This window comes from Ranitomeya imitator, chromosome 1 (genome assembly GCF_032444005.1).
Source record: "Ranitomeya imitator isolate aRanImi1 chromosome 1, aRanImi1.pri, whole genome shotgun sequence".
NCBI classification, from domain to species: domain Eukaryota; kingdom Metazoa; phylum Chordata; class Amphibia; order Anura; family Dendrobatidae; genus Ranitomeya; species Ranitomeya imitator.
The window spans coordinates 1,061,250,997-1,061,277,442 of NC_091282.1; positions in this window are offsets into that span (position 1 = coordinate 1,061,250,997).

A 26,446-nucleotide genomic window follows, 5' to 3' on the forward strand; every position below is an offset into this window, starting at 1 on the left:
TACTTCGGTGTTTGCAAGGAGCATAATTAAAAGAGCAACCTTTTCCTTTTGCATCCTTAGTGCTGCACAAGATGGCTCTTTCAGCTACAAACGTCTTGGGGGGGGGTTAAAGGTTTCCTTTCAACTTGCTCCAATCAGGCTTCGGCCTACACTCTGTTCCTCTGCTCCTCCTGCTGTCCCTGGGCTCTAACACCGCCAGTTGGTGCCTGGAAGTGCTGTGTGCACAGTCAACAGTCGCTCCTCTGTTATTGGGGTTCAGTAACGTCAGCTGATCCCCAGCTGTGTGTGCGGCAATACCTCCAATCTGCTCCTCCTGCTGTCCCTGGGCTCTAACACCGCCAGTTGGTGCCTGGAAGTGCTGTGTGCACAGTCAACAGTCGCTCCTCTGTTATTGGGGTTCAGTAACGTCAGCTGATCCCCAGCTGTGTGTGCGGCAATACCTCCAATCTGCTCCTCCTGCTGTCCCTGGGCTCTAACACCGCCAGTTGGTGCCTGGAAGTGCTGTGTGCACAGTCAACAGTCGCTCCTCTGTTATTGGGGTTCAGTAACGTCAGCTGATCCCCAGCTGTGTGTGCGGCAATACCTCCAATCTGCTCCTCCTGCTGTCCCTGGGCTCTAACACCGCCAGTTGGTGCCTGGAAGTGCTGTGTGCACAGTCAACAGTCGCTCCTCTGTTATTGGGGTTCAGTAACGTCAGCTGATCCCCAGCTGTGTATCCGGCAACGTGTCATGCGACCGCCACGCTGGCACAACTAAAATGTAAGGGGACCTGTCCCCCCCCCCCCCCCTAGGCGTTTGTTACTGAAAGAGCCACCATGTGCAGCACTAATACTGCACAAGGGAAAGGTCGCTCTTGAAATTATGCTCCTTGCAAACGCTGAACTACACACTCATTTAATGTGTCCCCTCACACCGTCCAACCGTCCCGGAGGTGGGACTTTCCTTTGTAATGTGACGCAGCACAGCCGTCATTGCTACCCCCTTGGCTCCGTGCGCTGCCTCCTTAGCGTTGTTTGATTCCGTCATGGACCCTGCGCTGTTATGTTATCCCTTGGCCATGCACAGTTTACGCTGCCCGTCCTCTGACATCATTTGTTGTCGTCCTGGCTGCGCCTGTGCGTCCACGCTGCCCGAAATCACACCTCGCAGTGTCGTCTAATGTGATCCCACAGTGGGCCTGGTATCCATGGCCATGCGCAGTGCATATACTAGCCTCTCACTCCCCTTCTTCACGCTTCTTCAGACTAGGCGGCGTCAGCTGATCCCTAATAGCATGCCACGGCCGTGACGCCGCACAGTCTGAAGAAGCAGGAAGGAGGTGAGTGAGAGGCGATGATATGCACTGCGCATGCCCATGGATCCCTAGCCCGCAGTGGGACTACATTAGATGACACTGCAAGGTTGGATCTCGGGCAGCTTGGACGCACAGGCACTGCCAGCCTGACACCTACATGATGTCAGAAGACGGGCACCGCTAACTGTGCATGGCCAAGGGATAACATTACAGCGCGGGCTCCGTGACAGAACCAAACAACGTTGAGGTGGTGGCGCCGGGCACCAAGGGGGTTGGAATGACGGCTGTGCTGTGTCACATTACAAAGGAAAGTCCCACTTCCGGGATGGTTTGACGGTGTGAGGGGACACATTATATGAGTGTGTACTTCAGCGTTTGCAAGGAGCATAATTTTCGGAGCCACCATTTTCCATGTGCAGTATTACTGCTGTACAAGATGGCTCTTTCAGCAACAAATGCCTGGGGGGGGGGTTAAAGGTTCCCTTTCAACTTGCTCCACTGCAGGCTTCGGCCTACACTCTGCTCCTCTTTGATTCCCTGGGTTTCAACACTGTCAGTTGCCACCTGGAAGTGTTGTCTACACAGAAAAAACACTAGGTGATGTGTCAGTGGGGTTCAGCACCGCCAGCTGTTCCCCTGCTGTGTAGTCGGCGACGTGTCCAGCACAAGCCACGCTGGCACAACAGAACAAAAGCTGCCACCAGTGCAGGCTTTGGCCTACACTCTGCTCCTCTCCTCCTCCTGCTGACCCTGGGCTCAAACACCGCTAGTTTTTGCCCGGAAGTGCTAGCTGCACAGAGAAAAACACCAGCCAATGTGTTAGTGGGGTTCAGCAACGCCAGCTGTTCCCCTGCTGTGTAGCCGGCAACGTGACCTGCAACGCCACGCAGGCACATGAACTGAAATTAAAGGGAACCTGGCCCCACCCCCCCAGGTGTTTCTATGTATAACAGCCACCTAGTACAGCAGTACTGCTGCATTTGTACAAGGTGGCTGACTTTTTCTCCTTGCCCACGTGGAACTCAACACGTACAAAATGTGTCTCATTGAGACCATTCCACTGTCCCTGAGGTGTGACTTTCCTTTCTAATGATACGCAGCACCCCCCTTGGTAGCGTTTCCCGTCTTTTGTCATCATGGTTAGCTGGCTGCGCCTGTGCATCCGCCCTGCTAGAAACAACGCCCCTCGTTGTCATATTTATTTTGTCAGCGACGGTGTGGTTTATGGGCACGAGCAGTGCATATGTTCGCCTGTCTTAACTCATCTCCTTCCGCCTTCTTCAGACTGTGCGGCCTCCTGGCCGTGGTAGGCGATAAGGGATCAGCTGAGGCCGCCCAGTCTGGAGCAGGTGTAAGGACATGTGTAAGCGGCAAACCTATTTACTGCACAAGGCCACGAATCCCAGCCACGCAGTGTGATTTTTTGAAAACACACTGTGGGTCTGGGATTCATGTCCATCGCTAACCGCAACGGCCGACATGAAATGAGGTCAGAAGACAGGAAGCGCTCACAGCGCATGGCCAAGGGATCACAATAGCGCAGACTCCTGTACAGCAAATAACAACGCTCAGGAATCTGCGCCCAGTACCTAGGTGCAAATTTTGACACCTGTGCTGCGTCTCCTTAAAAAGACAAGTCACGCCTCCACAACTGTTTGACAGTATAATGGGCTAAATAGTGTACGTGTTTTAGTCAGCGTGTGCAAGGAGCAAAACAAATAGAGCAACCTTTTACTTGTGCAGCATTAATGCTGCACAAGGTGTGGCTCTTGTACCTTGCAACACCTGAGGGGGGTTAAAGGTAACCTTTGAAATTGGTTCAACTAGGCTTCGGCCTACACTCTGCTCCTCTCCTGCTGACCCTGGGCTCAAACACCGCTAGTTTTTGCCCGGAACTGCTAGCTGCACAGAGAAAAACACCAGTCAATGTGTTAGTGAGGTTCAGCACCGCCAGCTGTTCCCCTGCTGTGTAGTCGGCATCGTGTCCAGCACAAGCCACGCTGGCACAACTGACCAAAAGCTGCCACCAGTGCAGGCTTTGGCCTACACTCTGCTCCTCTCCTCCTCCTGCTGACCCTGGGCTCAAACACCGCCAGTTTCTGCCCGGAAGTGCTAGCTGCACAGAGAAAAACACCAGCCAATGTGTTAGTGGGGTTCAGCACCGCCAGCTGCTCCCCCGCTGTGTAGCCGGCATCGTGTCCAGCACAAGCCACGCTGGCACAACTGACCAAAAGCTGCCACCAGTGCAGGCTTCGGCCTACACATTGCTCCTCTCCTCCTCCTGCTAACCCTGGGCTCTAACACCGCCAGTTTTTGCCCGGACATGCGAGCTGCACAGAGAAAAACACCAGTCAATGTGTCAGTGGGGTTCAGCACCGCCAGCTGTTCCCCTGCTGTGTAGCTTGCAACGTGACCTGCAAACGCCACGCAGGCACATGAACTGAAATTGAAGGGAGCCTGCCCCCCACCCCCAGGTGTTTCAATGTAAAACAGCCACCTTGTACAGCAGTACTGCTGCATTTTTACAAGGTGGCTGACTTTTTCTCCTTGCCCACGTGGAACTCAACACGTACAAAATGTGTCTCATTGAGGACATTCCACTGTCCCTGAGGTGTGACTTTCCTTTCTAATGATACGCAGCACCACCCTTGTTAGCGCTGCCCGTCTTTTGACATCATTGGTTAGCTGGCTGCGCCTGTGCGTCTGCCCTGCTCGAAACAACGCCCCTCGGTGTCTTATTTTTTTGAACAGCGAGGGTGTGATTGATGGGCATGTGCAGTGCATATGTTTGCCTGTGTTCACTCATCTCCTTCCGCCTTCTTCAGACTGGGTGTCCTCATGGCCGCGGCAGGCGATAAGGGATCAGATGAGGCCGCCCAGTCTGAAGCAGGTGTAAGGACATGTGTGAGCGTCAAACATATTTACTGAACAAGGCCACGAATCCCAGCCACGCAGTGTGATTTTTTGAAAACACACTGTGGGTCTGGGATTCATGTCCATCGCTAACCGTAACGGCCAACATTAAATGAGGTCAGAAGACAGGAAGCGCTCACAGCGCATGGCCAAGGGATCCCAATAGCGCAGACTCCTGTACAGCAAATAACAACGCTCAGGAATCTGCGCACAGCAGCTAGGTGTAAATTTTGACACCTGTGCTGCATCTCCTTAAAAAGACTAGTAGTCACGCCTCCACTACTGTTTGACAGTATAATGGGCTAAATAGTGTACGTGTTTTATTCAGCGTGTGCAAGGAGCAAAATTAAATAGAGCAACCTTTGACTTGTGCATCATTAATGCTGTTCAAGGTGTGGCTCTTGTACCTTGCAACACCTGAGGGGGGGGTTAAAGGTAACCTTTGAAATTGGTTCAACTAGGCTTCGGCCTACACTCTGCTCCTCTACTCCTTCTGCTGACCCTGGGCTCAAACACCACTAGTTTCTGCCCGGGACTGCTAGCTGCACAGAGAAAAACACCAGTCAATGTGTTCGTGGGGTTCAGCACCACCAGCTGTTCCCCTGCTGTGTAGTTGGCATCGTGTCCAGCACAAGCCACGCTGGCACAACCGACCAAAAGCTGCCACCAGTGCAGGCTTCGGCCTACACTCTGCTCCTCTCCTCCTCCTGCTGACCCCGGGCTCAAACACCGCCAGTTTGTGCCCGGACATGCTAGCTGCACAGAGAGAAACACCAGCCAATGTGTTAGTGGGGTTCAGCACCGCCAGCTGTTCCCCTGCTGTGTAGTCGGCATCGTGTCCAGCACAAGCCACGCTGGCACAACTGACCAAAAGCTGCCACCAGTGCAGGCTTCGGCCTACACTTTGATCCTCTCCTCCTCCTGCTGACCTTGGGCTCAAACAACGCCAGTTTCTGCCCGGACATGATAGCTGCACAGAGAAAAACACCAGCCAATGTGTTAGTGGGGTTCAGCACCGCCAGCTGTTCCCCTGCTGTGTAGCTGGCAACGTGTCCTGCAAACGCCACGCAGGCACATGAACTGAAATTGAAGGGAGCCTGCCCCCCCCCCCCCCCCCCCAGGTGTTTCTATGTATAACAGCCACCTTGTACAGCAGTACTGCTGCATTTGTACAAGGTGGCTGACTTTTTCTCCTTGCACACGTGGAACTCAACAAGTACAAAATGTGTCTCATTACAGACCATTACAATGTCCCTGAGGTGTGACTTTCCTTTTTAATGACACGCAGCACCCCCATTGTTAGCGCTGCCCGTCTCCTGACATCATTGGTTGGCTGGCTGTGCCTGTGCGTCCCCCCTGCCCGACACAACGCCCCCCGTTGTCTCATATATTTTGACTGTGAGGGTGTGATTGATGGGCACGAGCAGTGCATATGTTCCCCTGTCTTCACTCCCCTCCTTCCGCCTTCTTCTGACTGTGCGGCCTCATGGCCGCGGCATGCGATAAGGGATCAGCTGAGGCCGCCCTGTCTGAAGCAGGTGTAAGGACATGTGTGAGCGGCAAACATATTTACTGCACAAGGCCACGAATCCCAGCACCGCAGTGTGACTTTAGGAAAAGCCACTGTGGGTCTGGGATTTATGGCCATCGTTAACCGCACCGGCCAACATGAAATGAGGTCATGAGACGGCCTGCACTAACAGGGTATTGCCAAGGGATAACACAAGAGCGCAGTTTCCTGTACTGCAAATAACAACAGTAAGGAATCTGCGCACAGCACCTAGGTGTAAATTTGTACACCTGTGCTGCGTCTCCTTAAAAAGACTAGTAGTCACGCCTCCACTACTGTTTGACAGTATAATGGGCTAAATAGTGTACGTGTTTAATTCAGCGTGTGCAAGGAGCAAAATTAAATAGAGCAACCTTTGACTTGTGCATCATTAATGCTGTTCAAGGTGTGGCTCTTGTACCTTGCAACCCCTGAGGGGGGGGTTAAAGGTAACCTTTGAAATTGGTTCAACTAGGCTTCGGCCTACACTCTGCTCCTCTACTCCTCCTGCTGACCCTGGGCTCAAACACCGCTAGTTTTTGCCCGGAACTGCTAGCTGCACAGAGAAAAACACCAGTCAATGTGTTAGTGGGGTTCAGCAACGCCAGCTGTTCCCCTGCTGTGTAGTCGGCAACGTGTCCAGCACAAGCCACGCTGGCACAACAGAACAAAAGCTGCCACCAGTGCAGGCTTCGGCCTACACTTTGCTCCTCTCCTCCTCCTGCTGACCCTGGGCTCAAACAACGCCAGTTTCTGCCCGGACATGCTAGCTGCACAGAGAAAAACACCAGCCAATGTGTTAGTGGGGTTCAGCACCGCCAGCTGTTCCCCTGCTGTGTAGCTGGCAACGTGTCCTGCAAACGCCACGCAGGCACATGAACTGAAATTGAAGGGAGCCTGCCCCCCACCCCCCCAGGTGTTTCTATGTATAACAGCCACCTTGTACAGCAGTACTGCTGCATTTGTACAAGGTGGCTGACTTTTTCTCCTTGCACACGTGGAACTCAACAAGTACAAAATGTGTCTCATTACAGACCATTACAATGTCCCTGAGGTGTGACTTTCCTTTTTAATGACACGCAGCACCCCCATTGTTAGCGCTGCCCGTCTCCTGACATCATTGGTTGGCTGGCTGTGCCTGTGCGTCCCCCCTGCCTGACACAACGCCCCCCGTTGTCTCATATATTTTGACTGCGAGGGTGTGATTGATGGGCACGAGCAGTGCATATGTTCCCCTGTCTTCACTCCCCTCCTTCCGCCTTCTTCTGACTGTGCAGCCTCATGGCCGCGGCATGCGATAAGGGATCAGCTGAGGCCGCCCAGTCTGAAGCAGGTGTAAGGACATGTGTGAGCGGCGAACATATTTACTGCACAAGGCCACGAATCCCAGCACCGCAGTGTGATTTCAGGAAAAGCCACTGTGGGTCTGGGATTTATGGCCATCGTTAACCGCACCGGCCAACATGAAATGAGGTCATGAGACGGCCTGCACTAACAGGGTATTGCCAAGGGATAACACAAGAGCGCAGTTTCCTGTACTGCAAATAACAACGGTAATGAATCTGCGCACAGCACCTAGGTGTAAATTTGTACACCTGTGCTGCGTCTCCTTAAAAAGACTAGTAGTCACGCCTCCACTACTGTTTGACAGTATAATGGGCTAAATAGTGTACGTGTTTAATTCAGCGTGTGCAAGGAGCAAAATTAAATAGAGCAACCTTTGACTTGTGCATCATTAATGCTGTTCAAGGTGTGGCTCTTGTACCTTGCAACACCTGAGGGGGGGGTTAAAGGTAACCTTTGAAATTGGTTCAACTAGGCTTCGGCCTACACTCTGCTCCTCTACTCCTCCTGCTGACCCTGGGCTCAAACACCGCTAGTTTTTGCCCGGAACTGCTAGCTGCACAGAGAAAAACACCAGTCAATGTGTTAGTGGGGTTCAGCAACGCCAGCTGTTCCCCTGCTGTGTAGTCGGCAACGTGTCCAGCACAAGCCACGCTGGCACAACAGAACAAAAGCTGCCACCAGTGCAGGCTTCGGCCTACACTTTGCTCCTCTCCTCCTCCTGCTGACCCTGGGCTCAAACAACGCCAGTTTCTGCCCGGACATGCTAGCTGCACAGAGAGAAACACCAGCCAATGTGTTAGTGGGGTTCAGCACCGCCAGCTGTTCCCCTGCTGTGTAGCTGGCAACGTGTCCTGCAAACGCCACGCAGGCACATGAACTGAAATTGAAGGGAGCCTGCCCCCCACCCCCAGGTGTTTCTATGTATAACAGCCACCTTGTACAGCAGTACTGCTGCATTTGTACAAGGTGGCTGACTTTTTGTCCTTGCCCACGTGGAACTCAAAACGTACAAAATGTGTCTCATTGAGACCATTCCACTGTCCCTGAGGTGTGACTTTCCTTTCTAATGATACGCAGCACCCCCATTGGTAGCGCTTCCCGTCTTCTGACATCATTGGTTGGCTTGTTGCGCCTGTGCGTCCGCCCTGCCTGAAACAATGCTCCCCGTTGTCTTATTTTGACTGCGAGGGTGTGATTGATGGGCACGAGCAGTGCATATCTTCACCTGTCTTCACTCCCCTCCTTCCGCCTTCTTCTGACTGTGCAGCCTCATGGCCGCGGCATGCGAGAAGGGATCAGTAGAGGCCGCCCAGTCTGAAGCAGGTGTAAGGACGTGTGTGAGCGGCCAAAATATTTACTGCTCAAGGCCACGAATCACAGCACCGCAGTGTGACTTTATGAAAAGGCACTGTGGGTCTGGGATTTATGGCCATCGTTAACCGCACCGGCCAACATGAAATGAGGTCATAAGACGGGCAGCTCTAACAGGGCATTGCCAAGGGATAACACAAGAGCGCAGACTCCTGTACAGCAAATAACAACGCTCAGGAAGCTGCGCCAAGCACCAAGGCGTTATTTGGGACACCTGTGCTGCATCTCCTTAAAAAGCCAAGTCACGCATCCACTACAGTTTGACTGTAGAATGGGCTAAATTGTGTACGTCTTTCATTCAGCGTGTGCAAGTAGACAAATTAATAGAGCAACCTTTCACTTGTGCAGCATTAATACTGCACAAGGTGTGTCTCTTGTACTTTGTAACACCTGAGGGGGGGTTAAAGGTTTCCTTTGAAATTGGTTCAAATAGGCTTCGGCCTACACTCTGCTCCTCTCCTCCTCCTCCTGCTTCAACACGGGCTCTAACATCGCTAGTTTTTGACCGCAAGTGCTAGCTGCACAGAGAAAAACACACGCCATTGTGTTAGTGGGGTTCAGCAACGCCAGCTGTTCCCCCACTGTGTAGCCGGCAAAGTGTCCTGCAAACGCAACGCAGACACAAAGCTGCCTCCAGTGCAGGCTTCGGCCTACACTCTGCTCCCCCTGCTTACTCTTAGCTCCAACACCGCTAGTTGGGGCTCTAGGAAGACAATCTTTAATAGGCAACGCATCTGGGTTCCAGCACCGCCAGCTGGTTCTCGGCAGTGTTCTTGTCACAGGTACTCCCTCGTGCCAAGCCTGGTTTCAGCACCGTCAGCTGTTTCCGGGTTGTGTCAAGCTCACTGAGATGCCTATGCTTGCCCCGTCGTGGTGCGGTCGGGTTAGCCAACTCCAGGGTGCCTCCAGTTTAGGAGCTTCCTATGTCCTTGGGGTCCACCACCTGGTTCCAGCACCGTCAGCTGGTTCTCGGCAGTGTCTTTTGCTCTTGCCAACGTCAGGCGGTCCTTGGTAGTGCTTTTAAGCGCGGGGACCTACAGCTTAGTAACCGGGTTCCAGCACCGTCAGCTGGTCCTCGGTCGTGCCATTGGCTCTTGCACACTGGGGCAACGCATCTGGGTTCCAGCACCGCCAGCTGGTTCTCGGCAGTGTTTTTGTCACAGGTACTCCCTCGTGCCAAACCTGGTTTCAGCACCGTCAGCTGTTTCCGGGGTGTGTCAAACTCGCTGAGACGCCTATGTTTGCCCCGTCGTGTTGCAGTCGGGTTAGCCAACTCCAGGGTGCCTCCAGTTTAGGAGCTTCCTATGTGGGCTGCGTGAACTGGTATTCAAGGCTGGTTCTGTAGTGCCAGTAGGCCCAGCTCCCCCTGTAGGACTGTTGGGGTTCGGTAACTGCGGCTGCCTCACGGCCTAGCTGTTCTCTCCTCTCCTGTGGGCCTTCGGGTCCACCACCTGGTTCCAGCACCGTCAGCTGGTTCTCGGCAGTGTCTTTTGCTCTTGTACCTTCTGCTCCCCATCCTGGTTCCAGTACCGTCAGCTGGTTCCGGGCAGAGCCTTTGGCTTAGGTGCCTCCTTCTGGGTATCCAAGTTCCACCAACGTCAGGTGGTCCTTGGTAGTGCTTTCAGGCACGGGTACCTCCTGCTTAGTAACCGGGTTCCAGTAACGTCAGCTGGTCCTCGGTAGTTCCATTGGCTCTTGGACCTTCGGCTACCCATCCGGGTTCCAGTACCGTCAGCTGGTTCTCGGCAGTGTCTTTTGCTCTTGTACCTTCTGCTCCCCATCCTGGTTCCAGTAACGTCAGCTGGTTCCGGGCAGAGCCTTTGGCTTAGGTGCCTCCTTCTGGGTATCCGAGTTCCGCCAACGCCAGGCGGTCCTTGGTAGTGCTTTTTAGCACGGGTACCTCCTACTTAGTAACCGGGTTCCAGTAACGTCAGCTGGTCCTCGGTAGTTCCATAGGCTCTTGAACCTTCGGGTAGCCATCCGAGTTCCAGTTCCATCAGCTGGTTCTTGGCATTTTCTCAGCCTTCTTGTACCTTCTGCTACATTTCCAAGTTTAAGACCCTAAAGTCGACGACCCGGAAGACCATCCCGATGACGACGACCCGGAAGACCACCCCGATGACGACGACGACGACCCGGAAGACCACCCCGATGACGACGGCGGAGACGACGACGGCTGAGACGACGACGGCGGAGATGACGACACTGGAGACGACGACCCTGGAGACGACGACATGGAAGACCGAGAAGCAGAAGAACAAGAGGCTGCAGAACAAAGAGCAGAAGAACATTAAGCATAAGACTTAATATCAGAGCAAAAGATATTATCTAAATTATATGCAGAAGAAGACTAAGCAGTGTATGGGGGTGAGTCCGTTCCTCCTCGTGGTGCCCCTGGATAAAGCCTGATGCTGCAGGCCAAACTGAACGCGGACAAATGTAACTTTTGTGACTGGCAGAACGGAAGGTGTAATCTTCCAACTTTTATAGATAACAACTACGGGAATGCCTGTCACAAATGAGAATATGATGAAGAAGTAGAATAGGAAGAATAATAACAGTGGAATAAAAAGAATATGTAGAATAGGAAGAATAATAATAGTTGAATAAAATGAATATGAAGAATGTAATAAAAAAAAAAATAGGTAGAAGATGAAGAAGAAGATGAATAAGGTGAAGAAGAAGTTGATGTCAAAGATGCTGATGATGATGAAGATGAAAGTGTGGGAAAAGTAAAAAAAAAAAAGAAAAAAAAGAAGGGGAAGGGCGTGGAATAGTGAAACATCAATATCTGACAAAATAAAAAAAAATTTACATACTCAATATCTTTTTCACTCCGAACGTCTTTAAAAAAAAAAAAAAACATGCTATTCTATTTGATTGGGCTAAACCTCATTGCCTTTAATGTCTCCGCCACCTCCCACAATACATCCTACATTATTCTTCGTTGTTTTCCTTGATGTAGAATGAACCTACAAGGAAAGAAAGGGTTTATTTTAATTCCGATATTTTGGTCCCATTGACTTGCATTGGGATCGGGTATCGGTATTGGCGATATCCGATATTTTTTGAATATCGGCCGATCCCAACCGATACCGATACTTTCCGATATCGGAAGGTATCGCTCAACACTAACGACCACGCATGCGCGGTCAGAAATGGCGGATGCGACGTACAAAAAAATGTTTCATTGAACGTTTTTTTGTGCCGACGCTCCGCCAAAACACAACTGATCCAGTGCACGACGGGCGCGACTTGTGGCCATCCGTCACGATCCGTCGGCAATACAAGTCTATGGGCAAAAAAACGCATCCTGCGGGCACATTTGCAGGATCCGTTTCTTGTCCAAAAGACTGATTGCGACGGAATGCCAAACGACGCAAGTGTGAAAGTAGCCTTAGGGCTAGGGTTAGGGTTGGGGCTAAAGTTAGGGCTAGGGTTGGGGCTAAAGTTAGGGTTAGAGCTGGGATTAGGGTTAGGGTTTGGATTAGGGTTGGTATTAGGGTTAGGGTTGGCATTAGGGTTACGCTTGGGATTAGGGTTAGGTTTGGGATTAGGGTTAAGGTTAGGGTTGTGATTAGGGGTGTATTGGGATTAGGGTTAGGTTTGAGGTTAGGGTTGAGATTAGGATTAGGGGTGTGTTGGATTTAGGGTTTTGATTAGGGTTATGGTTAGGGTTGACATTAGGGTTGTTTTGGGGTAAGGGTTGTGATTATGGTTAGGGTTAGTGATTAGGATTATGGATCAGGTTGGGATTAGGGTTAGGGGTGTGTTGGGGTTAGGGTTGGAGCTAGAATTGGGGGGTTTCCACTGTTTAGGTACATCAGGGGGTCTCCAAACACGACAGCCAATTTTGCGCTCAAAAAGTCAAATGGTGCTCCCTCCCTTCTGAGCTCTGCCGTGCGCCCAAACAGTGGTTTACCCCCACATATGGTGCATCAGCGTACTCGGGATAAATTGGACAACAACTATTGCAGTCAAATTTCTCCTGTTACCCTTGTGAAAATAAAAACTTGGGGGCTACAATATCTTTTTTGTGGAAAAAAAAATATTTTTTATTTTCACGACTCTGCATTCTAAACTTCTGTGAAGCACTTGGGCATTCAAAGTTCTCACCACACATCTAGATAAGTTCCTTGGGGGGTCTAGTTTCCAAAATGGGGTCACTTGTGGAGGGTTTCTACTGGTTAGGTACATCAGGGGCTCTGCAAATGCAACATAATACCCGCAGACCATTCTATCAAAGTCTGCATTCCAAAACGGCGCTCCTTCCTTCCGAGCTCTGCCGTGCGCCCAAACAGTGGTTTACCCCCACATATGGGGTACCAGCATACTCAGGACAAATTGGACAACAACTTTTGTGGTCCAATTTCTCTTGTTACCCTTGTGAAAATAAAAACTTGGGGGCTAAAAAATCTTTTTTGTGGAAAAAAAAATATTTTTTATTTTCACGGCTCTGCATTATAAACTTCTGTGAAGCACTTGGGCATTCAAGGTTCTCACCACACATCTAGATAAGTTCCATGGGGGGTCTAGTTTCCAAAATGGGGTCACTTGTGGGGGATTTCTACTGTTTAGGCACATCAGGGGCTCTCCAAATGCGACATGGCGTCCGATCTCAATTCCAGCCAATTCTACATTGAAATAGTAAAACGGCACTCCTTCTCTTCCAAGCTCTGCGGTGCGCCCTAACAGTTGTTTACCCCCACATATTGGGTATCAGCGTACTCAGGAGAAATTGCACAACAACTTTTGTGGTCTAATTTCTCCTGTTACCCTTGTGAAAATAAAAATTTGTGGGCAAAAAATATCATTTTTGTAGAAAAAAATGTGATTTTTTTTTTCACGGCTCTACGTTATAAACTTCTGTGAAGCACATGGGGGTTCAAAGTGCTCGCCACACATCTAGATAAGTTCCTTAAGGGGTCTAGTTTCCAAAATGGTGTCACTTGTGGGGGGTTTCCACTGTTTAGGCACATCAGGGGCTCTCCAAACGCGACATGGCGTCCAATCTCAATTCCAGCCAATTCAACATTGAAAAAGTAAAACGGCGCTCCTTCACTTCCAAGCTTTGCGGTGCGCCCAAACAGTGGTTTACCCTCACATATGGGGTATCGACGTATTCAGGAGAAATCGCACAACAACTTTTGTGGTCTAATTTCTCCTGTTACCCTTGTGAAAATAAGAATTTGTGGGCGAAAAGATCATTTTTGTGTAAACAAAAGCGATTTTTTATTTTCACGGCTCTACGTTATAAACTTCTGTGAAGCACTTGGGGGTTCAAAGTGCTCACCACACATCTAGATAAGTTCCTTAAGGGGTCTAGTTTCCAAAATGGTGTCACTTGTGGGGAGTTTCCACTGTTTAGGCACATCAGGGGCTCTCTAAACGTGACATGGCGTCCGATCTCAATTCCAGCCAATTCTGCATGGAAAAAGTCAAACGGCGCTCCTTCACTTCTAAGTTCTGCGGTGCGCCTTAACAGTGGTTTACCCCCACATATGGGGTATTGTCGTATTCAGGAGAAATTGCATAACAAAATTTATGGTTACATTTCTGTTTTTACACTTGTGAAAATAAAAAAAATGGTTCTGAATTAAGATGTTTGCAAAAAAAAGTTAAATGTTCATTTTTTCCTTCCACATTGTTTCAGTTCCTGTGAAGCACATAAAGGGTTAATAAACTTCTTGAATGTGGTTTTGAGAACCTTGAGGGGTGTAGTTTTTAGAATGGTGTCACACTTCATTATTTTCTATCATATAGACCCCTCAAAATGACTTCAAATGTGATGTGGTCCCTAAAAAAAAAATGGTGTTGTAAAAATGAGAAATTGCTGGTCAACTTTTAACCCTTATAACTCCCTAACAAAAAAAATTTTGTTTCCAAAATTGTGCTGATGTAAAGTAGACATGTGGGAAATGTTATTTATTAACTATTTTTCGTGACATATCTCTCTGATTTAAGGGCATAAAAATACAAAGTTTGAAAACTGGAAAATTTTAAAAATTTTCGCCATATTTCCGTTTTTTTCATAAATAATCGCAAGTAATATCGAAGAAATGTTACCACTAACATGAAGTACAATCTCAGAATCAGCGGGATCCGTTGAAGCGTTCCAGAGTTATAACCTCATAAAGTGACAGTGGTCAGAATTGCAAAAATTGGCCTGGTCATTAAGTACCAAATTGGCTCTGTCACTAAGGGGTTAATGACACATTGGGAACAAACACACTGATCAAAAAAATAAAGAGAACACTAAAATACCACATCCTAGATATTACTAAATGAAATTACAGTGTCTTTGCGAAAGTATTCGGCCCCCTGGAACTTTTCAACCTTCTCCCACATATCATGCTTTAAACATAAAGATACCAAATGTAAATATTTTGCTGAAGAATCAACAACAAGTGGAACACAATTGTGAAGTTGAATGAAATTTATTGATTGTTTAAAATTTTTGTGGAAATTCAAAAACTGAAAAGTGGGGCGTGCAATATTATTCGGCCCCTTTACTTTCAGTGCAGTAAGCTCACTCCAGAAGTTCATTGTGGATCTCTGAATGATCCAATGTTGTCCTAAATGCCTATTGATGATAAATATAATCCACCTGTGTGTAATCACGTCTCCATATAAATGCACCTGCTCTGTGATAGCCTCTGGGTTCTGTTTGAAGCAAAGAGAGCATCATGAAGACCAAGGAACACAACAGGTAGTTCCGTGATACTGTCGTGGAGAAGTTCAAAGCCAGATTTGGATACAAAATGATTTCCAAAACTTTAAACATCCCAAGGAACACTGTGCAAGTGATCATATTGAAATGGAAGGAGTATCATACCACTGCAAATCTACCAAGACCTGGCCATCCCTCTAAACTTTCATCTCAAACAAGGAAAAGACTGATCAGAGATGCAGCCAAGAGGCACATAATCACTCTGGATGAACTGCAGAGATCTACAGCTGAGGTGGGACGGTCTGTCCATAGGACAACAATCAGTCGTACACTGCACAAATCTGGCCTTTATGGAAGAGTGGCAAGAAGAAAGCCATTTCTCAAAGCTATCCATAAAAAGCGTTGTTTAAAGTTTGCAACAAGCCACCTGGAAGACACACCAAACATGTGGAAGAATGTGCTCTGTTCAGATGAAACCAAAATCAAACTTTTTGGCAACAATGCCAAATGATATGTTTGATGTAAAGGCAACACAGCTCATCAACCTGAACACACAATCCCCACTGTCAAACATGGTGGTGGCAGCATCATGGTTTGGGCCTGCTTTTCGTCAGCAGGGACAGGGAAGATGGTTAAAATTGATGGGAAGATGGATGGAACCAAATACAGGACCATTCTTGAAGAAAACCTGTTGGAGTCTGCAAACGACCTGAGACTGGGACGGAGATTTGTCTTCCAACAAGACAATGATCCTAAGCATAAAGTATAATCTACAATGGAATGATTCACAAATAAATGTACCCAGGTGTTTGAATTGCCAAGTCAAAGTCCAGTCCTCAATCCAATCGAGAATCTGTGGAGAGAGCTGAAAACTGCTGTTCATAAATAATCTCCATCAAAACTCACTGAGCTCGAACTGTTTGCCAAGAAAGAATGGGCAAGAATTTCAGTCTCTCGATGTACAAAACTGATAGAGACATACCCCAAGCGACTTGCAGCTGTAATCGCAGCAAAAGATGGCGCAACAAAGTATTAAGTTAAAGGGGCCGAATAATATTGCACGCCTCACTTTTCAGTTTTTGAATTTCCACAAAAATTGGGGCAGCGTTGACCATCATACTATATACAGTGGGGCAAAAAAGTATTTAGTCAGTCAGCAATAGTGCAATTTCCACCACTTAAAAAGATGAGAGGCGTCTGTAAGTTACATCATAGGTAGACCTCAACTATGGGAGACAAACTGAGAAAAAAAAATCCAGAAAATCACATTGTCTGTTTTTTTAACAATTTATTTGCATATTATGGTGGAAAATAAGTATTTGGTCAGAAACAAAATTTCATCTCAATACTTTGTAATATATCCTTTGTTGGCAATGACAGAGGTCAAACGTTTTCTGTAAGTCTTCACAAGGTTGCCACACACTGTTGTTGGTATGTTGGCCCATTCCTCCATGCAGATCTCCTCTAGAGCAGTGATGTTTTTGGCTTTTCGCTTGGCAACACGGACTTTCAACTCCCTCCAAAGGTTTTCTATAGGGTTGAGATCTGGAGACTGGCTAGGCCACTCCAGGACCTTGAAATGCTTCTTACGAAGCCACTCCTTCGTTGCCCTGGCGGTGTGCTTTGGATCATTGTCATGTTGAAAGACCCAGCCACGTTTCATCTTCAATGCCCTTGCTGATGGAAGGAGGTTTGCACTCAAAATCTCACGATACATGGCCCCATTCATTCTTTCATGTACCCGGATCATTCGTCCTGGCCCCTTTGCAGAGAAACAGCCCCAAAGCATGATGTTTCCACCACCGTGCTTTACAGTAGGTATGGTGTTTGATGGATGCAACTCAGTATTCTTTTTCCTCCAAACACGACAAGTTGTGTTTCTACCAAACAGTTCCAGTTTGGTTTCATCAGACCATAGGACATTCTCCCAAAACTCCTCTGGATCATCCAAATGCTCTCTAGCAAACTTCAGACGGGCCCGGACATGTACTGGCTTAAGCAGTGGGACACGTCTGGCACTGCAGGATCTAAGTCCATGGTGGCGTAGTGTGTTACTTATGGTAGGCCTTGTTACATTGGTCCCAGTTCTCTGCAGTTCATTCACTAGGTCCCCCCGCGTGGTTCTGGGATTTTTGCTCACCGTTCTTGTGATCATTCTGACCCCACGGGGTGGGATTTTGCGTGGAGCCCCAGATCGAGGGAGATTATCAGTGGTCTTGTATGTCTTCCATTTTCTAATTATTGCTCCCACTGTTGATTTTTTCACTCCAAGCTGGTTGGCTATTGCAGATTCAGTCTTCCCAGCCTGGTGCCGGGCTACAATTTTGTTTCTGGTGTCCTTTGACAGCTCTTTGGTCTTCACCATAGTGGAGTTTGGAGTCAGACTGTTTGAGGGTGTGCACAGGTGTCTTTTTATACTGATAACAAGTTTAAACAGGTGCCATTACTACAGGTAATGAGTGGAGGAAAGAGGAGACTCTTAAAGAAGAAGTTACAGGTCTGTGAGAGCCAGAAATCTTGATTGTTTGTTTCTGACCAAATACTTATTTTCCACCATAATATGCAAATAAATTGTTAAAAAAACAGACAATGTGATTTTCTGGATTTTTTTTCTCAGTTTGTCTCCCATAGTTGAGGTCTACCTATGATGTAAATTACAGACGCCTCTCATCTTTTTAAGTGGTGGAACTTGCACTATTGCTGACTGACTAAATACTTTTTTGCCCCACTGTATGTACTGCAGTGTGGACCATCATACTATATATAGGGGCAGTGGGACCATTATAATATACAGGTGCTTCTCACAAAATTAGAATATCATCAAAAAGTTAGTTTAGTTCCGTTCTTTAATACAAAAAGTGAAACTCCTTGTATTGTTTATATAGGAAGCTGTGAGGTTTTTGAAGACATCATACTAGTTGTGGGTAGTTGTTGGCACCATCATAGTATATATAGGGAGCTGTAAAGCCTCATACTATATATAGAGGGGCAGTGGGGACGTCATATTGTATATAGAGTCTATGTAGCCATTTTATTATATATAAGGAGCTCTGGGTCCTCAATCTACTATATAATTGTCTAAGGGTCACTTCCGTCTGTCTGTCTGTCCTTCTGTCTGTCACGGTTATTCATTCGATGATTGGTCTCGCCATCTGCCTGTCATGGCTGCCGCAACCAATCAGCGATGGGCACAGTCCGGAAGAAAATGGCCGCTCCTTACTCCCTGCAGTCAGTGCCTGTCACCCGCATACTCCCCTCTGGTCACCGCTAACACAGAGTTAATGCCGGCGGTAACGGACCGATTTATGCCACAGGTAACGCACTCCGTTACTGCTGCTATTAATCCCCAACTTTTTACTATTGACGCTGCCTATGCGGCATCAATAGTAAAAAATGTAATGTTAAAAATAATTAAAAAAAATAAACCTGCTATACTCACCCTCCGTAGTCCGCTGAGCCACTCCCGCCGGCCGCCATCTTCCGCTGCAGTTTCCGGTGGCAAAGATGGTATGGCAGAAGGACCTGCCATGACTTCACGGTCATGTGACCACGACGTCATCACAGGCCCTGCGCTCCTGCGCGACAAGGACCTGCCATGACGTCACGGTCATGTGACCGCGACGTCATCACAGGCCCTGTGCGCCTGCGCTAGAAAGACCTGCCATGACGTCACGGCCATGTGTCCGCGACGTCATCACAGGTCCTGCGCTCTGATACGAACCCTGGGACCGCAAGCTGCCGTGGACTACAAGGGGCCTTCAGAAAGGTGAGTATATGTTTATTTTTAATTTTTTCACCTGTGACAAACCTGCCTGGGCAATATACTACGTGACTGGCCAATATACTATGTGGCTCTGTGCTGTATACTACGTTGCTGTGCGATATACTACGTCTTTGGGCAATATACTACGTGGCTGGGCAATATACTACGTGACTGGGCAATATACTATCTAACTGGGCAATATACTATGTGGCTGCGCAATATACTACGTGACTGGGCAATATACTACGTAACTGGCCAATATACTACGTGGCTGCTCAATATACTACGTCACTGGGCAATATACTACGTGGCTGGGCAATATACTACGTGTCTGGGCAATATACTACGTGGCTGGGCAATGTACTACGTAACTGGCCAATATACTACGTGGCTGCTCAATATACTACGTCACTGGGCAATTTACTGCGTGGCTGGGCAATATACTACGTGACATTATTTGTTAAAAATGTGATATTATTAATTTTGATAGGGGCACTCAGGTTCCATTATTTTTTTGTTAATTTTATGTGGACACTCAAGGTTATTTGTTGCTCCAAGGGGACACCTAGGATATTATATCCTTTCAAGGAGCATACAGTCCTTTGCGCAGCAGAGGCATTAAGATGTTTTATAGGACACTTTAATTTTTGGGGGGTGAAGTAATCATAGTAATGACACAATTTTTTCATGATTGGTGTCAGAGTTCCAACCTGCAGGTGCACGCAGAGTAGGAAGTTTTTGTAGGTTGGGAATAGATGGGGATGTTGCTGGAATTGTTAGAAGTCAAATGTGTTTTTGTTGTAATCTGTGTTAACGAGTTGTGGCTGGACAAGTTGTCATGGCGGTCTGGGTCACATAGTAAAGATGGGAAAAGTAAATGACCCAAATCAGAAAGTACGTCAGCTCTAAGTTACTATATATAACTGTACTGTAATCACGTATATATGTTCTGCGGGACTGGTATCTACCAATATATGGTTACTATACCAAATTCTGATGAGCATTATAGGTGGTAGAAGATGTCTATCATCAAAAATATCACCATAGAAATATATGCATACCTATCAATCTACCACCTTAGCATGGCTATATGGATAACTGCCAAAATCACATAGATACACAAAAGTGATCAAGCAATCATAGAATTCAATAGAGTAACAACTTTATAAAATATACAAAAAAAGACATATCTCATCAGACTAACGGATGAATGGGACTAAAAGATTGTAACCTGATGTCATCCACGGGGTGGACGGGTGTTCCTGGTGACTGCTCCATCATCTACATTAGTTAGGACTGCTCTGATAAGGGTATACCGTGAAGATTGGTAGAGCAGCTTAGTATACATTTTTTGCAAAAAACGTATCAACCAAATACCCTGTTTTTTACATCTTTTACTAGCACTTGCGGATTACTGCAACATTTTTTCAAACTGAGTGTTTTTGGTTTTACTATTCTCTTTTGTGTCTTCAGGTTTCTTGGTGGTGTGTGAACATGATCATACAGACTTGTTCACTGTGCAAGTAGCCCATGTGTTCCTGTTTCCATAATTGTTCTCTTGTGTCTACAAGACTGGGGAGTTCCACCACTCCTCTTGGGCTATCTGCACAAAAGCTGTTCTACCCTGTATGCACACATGGATTTTTCCTCTCTGAACCCTGTTCACACAGGTTATATACAGATGATCAGGTTTTTAAATACATCAGATAGGGATTGCATACATTAGTTAGGACTGCTCTGATAAGGGTATACCGTGAAGATTGGTAGAGGAGCTTAGTATACATTTTTTGCAAAAAACGTATCAACCAAATACCCTGTTTTTTACATCTTTTACTAGCACTTGTGGATTACTGCAACATTTTTTCAAACTGAGTGTTTTTGGTTTTACTATTCTCTTTTGTGTCTTCAGGTTTCTTGGTGGTGTGTGAACATGATCATACAGACTTGTTCACTGTGCAAGTAGCCCATGTGTTCCTGTTTCCAAGGTAGTATATAGAGTTTTCATGTTGTGTATCGTTACCACAGAAATGGAGGATGAGATTTGATTATATTTTGTTATCAGTTATTTGAAATACATACATACCTCTATCCAACTATATCTGTGTGTGCTATTGTAATCTTTATATATATCCGTATACACCTTGAACCAGGTATACACCCAACGTTGGGCTTTTATTTGATGCTGGTGACATCAGGTTACCATGTTTTAGTCCCATTCATTCGTTTGTCTGATGAGATATGTCTTTTTTTGTATATTTTATAAAGTTGTTACTCTGTTGGGTTCTATGGCTGCTTGGTGGTCTCTTTTGTGCATCAATGTATGGTTACTGTAAGATGGTAATATTGCTCTTTTAAGTAGCATTTTTTTCTTTCTTTTTTCATTTAGTAACTGCTTAATGTGGTTTAGTCATTATGTAGTAGAGGATGTATGGTGATTATCATTGGTCTTTGTATAGAGAGTTTTGCTATGTAGAGGTAATGGTCATATTATATTATGTATTCACTGTGTAGTGGTGATAGTAGTGGGCATTGTAAAGTCTCATTCTTTAGGTCTCCGTTATAGTAGTAATTTTGATAATATTGGTCTTTGCAGTATGTGTTTTTAGTTAGCAACAGTGGTATACTGTAATTATACATGTATAGATTCTACTTTAAATGGATATGGGGGAGTCATATAGGGAGACATGCACTTTGGAGATTGGGCCCCTGATCTCTTGGGACCCCAGCAACTTCTCTGTCAAACTGTGTGTTTTTACATGTCTGTGTTTCCGGAGTTATGTGTATGTATGTTTGTAAGTAAGCTCAGTTATAGTACCATATCTAAGCAGTAAGCTTGATTTTGGTACTGTATCGATGTTGTAACCAAGATTCTTGTACCATATGTATGCCGTAAGCTTGGTTCTTTTCCCCTATCTATCTAGTAGACTTAGTAAGCTTTGTTCTGCTCCCTTATCTCTGTAGTAAGCTCTGTTAAGCTCCCTTATTTCTGTAGCAAGCTCGGTTTTGCCCTCTCATCTACGCAGTAAGCTCTGTTCTGCTGCCTTATCTCTGTAGTAAGCTAGGTTTTGTCCCATATCTTTTTAGTATGATCGTTCTGCTCCCATCTTTCTGTAGTAAGCTCAGTTCTGCTCCAATATCTCTGTAGTAAGCTCGGTTCTGCTCCCATTAGTGATGAGCGAGTATACTCATTGCTCGGGTCTCTCTGAACATGCTCGGGTGATCTCCCAGTATTTTGGCGTGCGCGGAGATTTAGTTTTCGTCACCTCAGCTGCATGATTTATGGCTGGTAGACAGGCTGAATGCATGTGAGGAATGCCTGTTTGTTAGGGAATTCCCACATGTATTCAGGCTGTCCAGCAGCCATAAACCATGCAGCTGAGGCGACGAAAACTAAATCTCCAAGCAAGCCAAAATACTCTGAGACCACCTGAGCAACAATGCTAGTTGTCTTTATTTGCAGCATTAATAGACCTGCTACACTAGCGCCGCTGAATCATACATTTATTTCAAAAGATTAATCATCCATGAATGTAGAAAAGAATTTCCAGACTCAAAGATTTGACCCCTTAAAATGTTTGTCAGCAGTGCTGATTATTGCCCTTACCATCAAAGTCCTCCTCAGATGACATCATATTTTTTAAATTGAAAACATACAATGTAAAAATTTACTTTTATGGCAGTGGTGAAGAAAGACTATGATGAACACTGACTACAGTTGACGGTGTCACTGTCAGTGATTACATCGTAGTGCTGTGACTGAGATGAGTCATGTGCGCTATTCAATATTCTATGACATCTTCCCCTTCTGCCCAACTAATTCACTAGTCAGAGGCAAAAAAGACTAATTGTGACCTATTTCTCGTTGTCCTAATGCCTAGACAGTTGGTGCTAGAGGTAGTGTTGCTGCCACCTGTGGCCCCAAAGTCTTATTACCAGATGCTGTAGCATGTATTTTTTTCTTTCAAATTAGCCCTCTCCTTTGTACTTGCCATTTTGACACTTTTACTTTTACCATTTCTACCATACTATAATTAACATTTATCTTTATTTTCAACCATAATGGAGTTGTAAAAATCAGTAATGTGTGATATACACACTTTGTGAAGTAGACAGTCACAATTATATGTCTCGATTTTTCACTTTAAAAATATTCTTGGCCTGCTGCTTGCTCCTACATGAAGAATGAAAAAATGGAAATGGAAATGCAGCCGATATCAGCTATATTATATCATTGTGTTATGAATAACCATTTGCAGTGCTGCCAGGTTTCCTTTCGTATCACTTCGCCTATGCTTTTAATCTCTAAATTATTCTCAGAATACTGCATTAATCTTCTTCATCACTGCAGATGTACAACCTACTGTCAGTAGTATTTGTACAATATTTCATGGCTATGATTTTTCGAGCTATCTCTGTTACTTGGCTAACTCTATTGCTAAGCTTTGATCTGCAACGTATTTCACTATTCAGATTTTCCCCAAAATGGTTGGTACATTACTTGCCTCAACTTTTATGCAGGCTATGATAGTTTCTCCTGATTGGTTGTACTGTACCATGTGATAGCTGTTAGGAATTTTGGGGAATTCCTACCTGCCGTGCTCATGTGTGCCTTCTTTGGTGGATGCAATTTTCTGGATTGTGGAAAGTTAGCATTTTTGGTGATTCACATAAATCAAGTCACTAAATGATGGAATTGTTTTTCCAAAGGTTTAAAACAAATTTGACTGCACTATTGGATCGTGACTGTTATGTGCCATTGTCAGAAACTTGCAAAAAGTTCTCAAAAACAGCATATCAACGCGCAATTTATTAAATAAACCAATACTATGTGGACTGCTTTAACTGTATTATTCTTCTTTCACATGCATCGATTCCTCAAAACTTGCAGCAGATGGAATATAAAGGGAGTGAATCTTGACATGCTGGTTGGAATTCAGAGTAATTGCTTTTCATATGTAATGAAAAAATGTTGGCATATAATTTGTATTATGTGCTGAATATGATAGATGATTATTAAAATCATCTAAACTTAGCAACCACAGAATTATATTCCATTTTAAAGAGGTCACTGCTGTGATCCTCCAAAATCATTATTATAGATTTAGGGTGGCACTTCTGATAAAGCATAGAAATTACGACGATCTTTTATAAACTTACAATGTAATATCAGTGGCTTTATAGACTGTACTGTATTTATATGTAAACTAAAAATCACTTTTTTCTGTTTAAAGTTATTTTTTTTTACAATTGTGGGTTTTCTTACTTTAAAAAAAGGTACCAATAGATTTGTTGAAGTTTGTATATCTGAATTGTAGGTAGCAAATATCATGCTTGAATCTCTTTCAATGAAAAATCTGTTTAGATTGCAGTTTAATTTGTTAATTAGGAATAATGATGGATGAATATTTCTTTGGCAAATCCTTGTTCTCTGGTTAAGGTACCGTCACACTCAGCGACTTTACAACGAGAACGACAACGATCCGTGACGTAGCAGCATCCTGGATAGCGATATCGTTGTGTTTGACACGCAGCAGCGATCTGGATCCCGCTGTGAAATCGCTGGTCGGAGCTGAAAGTCCAGAACTTTATTTCATCATTAGATCAGCGTATATCCTCATGTTTGACATCAAAAGCAACGACGCCAGCAACAAGCATAGGGGGCGTCGCAGCGTCTCATTCTAGCCAGGTAGGCGTTGAACATTACAAAAGGAGATGCCTTTACAATACATTACATTACAAAGGGAGACGCATTTAAATTGCATTACATAAAAAAGGATACGCTATTACGTTACATGACATTAAAAAAGGAGACTCCATTACATTACATTACAAAAGGAGACGCCCTCTGTCGCGACAGACTGGGAGGTGGCGTGTACATTACATAAAGGGGGCCTTTACAATACATTACATTACAAAAGGAGACGCCTAATTACATTATGACATTACAAAAGGAGACGCCCTCTGTCGCGACAGCCTGGGAGGTGGCGTGTACATTACATAAAGGGGGTCTTTTCAATACATTACATTACAAAAGGAGACGCCTAATTACATTATTACATTACAAAAGGAGACGCCATTACATTATACATTCCATTACACAAGGAGACGCCATTACTCCATTACAAAAGGAGACGCCATTACATTACAAAAGGTGACGCCCTCAATCGCGATGGCCTGAAATGAGGGGCTGTAACATCGTCTCCCTGTGAACGCTGATAGGCCACAGCGGGATCATCTGTAGCTGCATTCCGAAATATAAACCGCGACTCTACTGCTTTGCAATCACTTGTGCGTACTCCGCCATCTACGAGAATCTCGTGAGCATCTTGGTTGGCAATCCTGAACTCAGCATCGCATTTATTCTCCATCATCTCGTGAGCGTCCTGGTTGGAAATCAAGATCTTTGCATCGTCTTTGTTCTGTAACCTCTCATGAGCGTCTTGTTTGGAGATCATGAACTCAGCATTGTGTTCATTCTCCAGCATCTCGTGAGCGTCTTGGTTGGAAATCGAGAACTCTGCATCGTCTTCGTTCTCCAGCTTCTTGTGAGCGACATGTTTGGAGATCTTGAACTCAGCATCATTCTCTATTAGCTCATCAATGGTAAGCATATCTTTGTGCTGTTACTCATCTGTCATGCAACAATGCTAATTTATGTGTATTGAAAATTGATGTATACTACATACTAGGAAAAAGCACACGGCCCATTCCATCCACAAAATGGCAGTTAACAATAGGAAATAGCCCACGGCCCATCCCATACAAGAAATGGCTGCTAACAATAGGAACGGCACATGGCCCATCACTTTCTTGCTTGCAGTAACTTAACTTTTTCTTTCTTTTTCCCAGATGTCTGCCAATGACCAGGACTGTGTTCGGGCACTCATAGAAATGTACCGCTCCCTGCCCTGCTTGTGGAAGATAAAGTCGGTGGATTACAGCAAATGCTACAAAAAAGAGCAGCGTATGAGAAGCTGGTGGCCATCTACAAGGAGCATCATCCCACTGAGATGGTGGATGAAAACATTGTGCGGAAGAAGATCCAGGCTCTCCGCACAGTGTACAAAAAAGAAGTCAACAAGGTGGAAAAGTCGCTGAAGTCTGGGGCCGGAACTGACGACGTCTATGTGTACAAGTTGTGGTACTATGACCTGCTGGCGTTCACTCGTGAGAGTCGTGACCAGGAAATCCCTCGCCCGTGCCAGACTGTCACAAGCCTTTGTGCCTCATCCGCTGAAAAGATCCTGCCCGAGTCTCCTGATGAGCATGTAAGTACCCCCTAGCTTCTCTTCTAGTAGCATGCCGTGTGTCTTGTATGTTTATGAGACTGCACGGTTTCCAATAATAATGATTCACGTTTTTCATGTTTAATCCCCCAGATAATAACAGTTGCCACTTCCTGTTCAGATAAGTATGTCCAAACAGTCCTTCCCCTCCTTTAAATGCTGTCTTATTATTTCAAAAGTCTATAGCATAAAGATAAATAAATGTATATATTGTGTCTTCCGCACATTCGTACAGTATTGCCGGCCAAAGTAG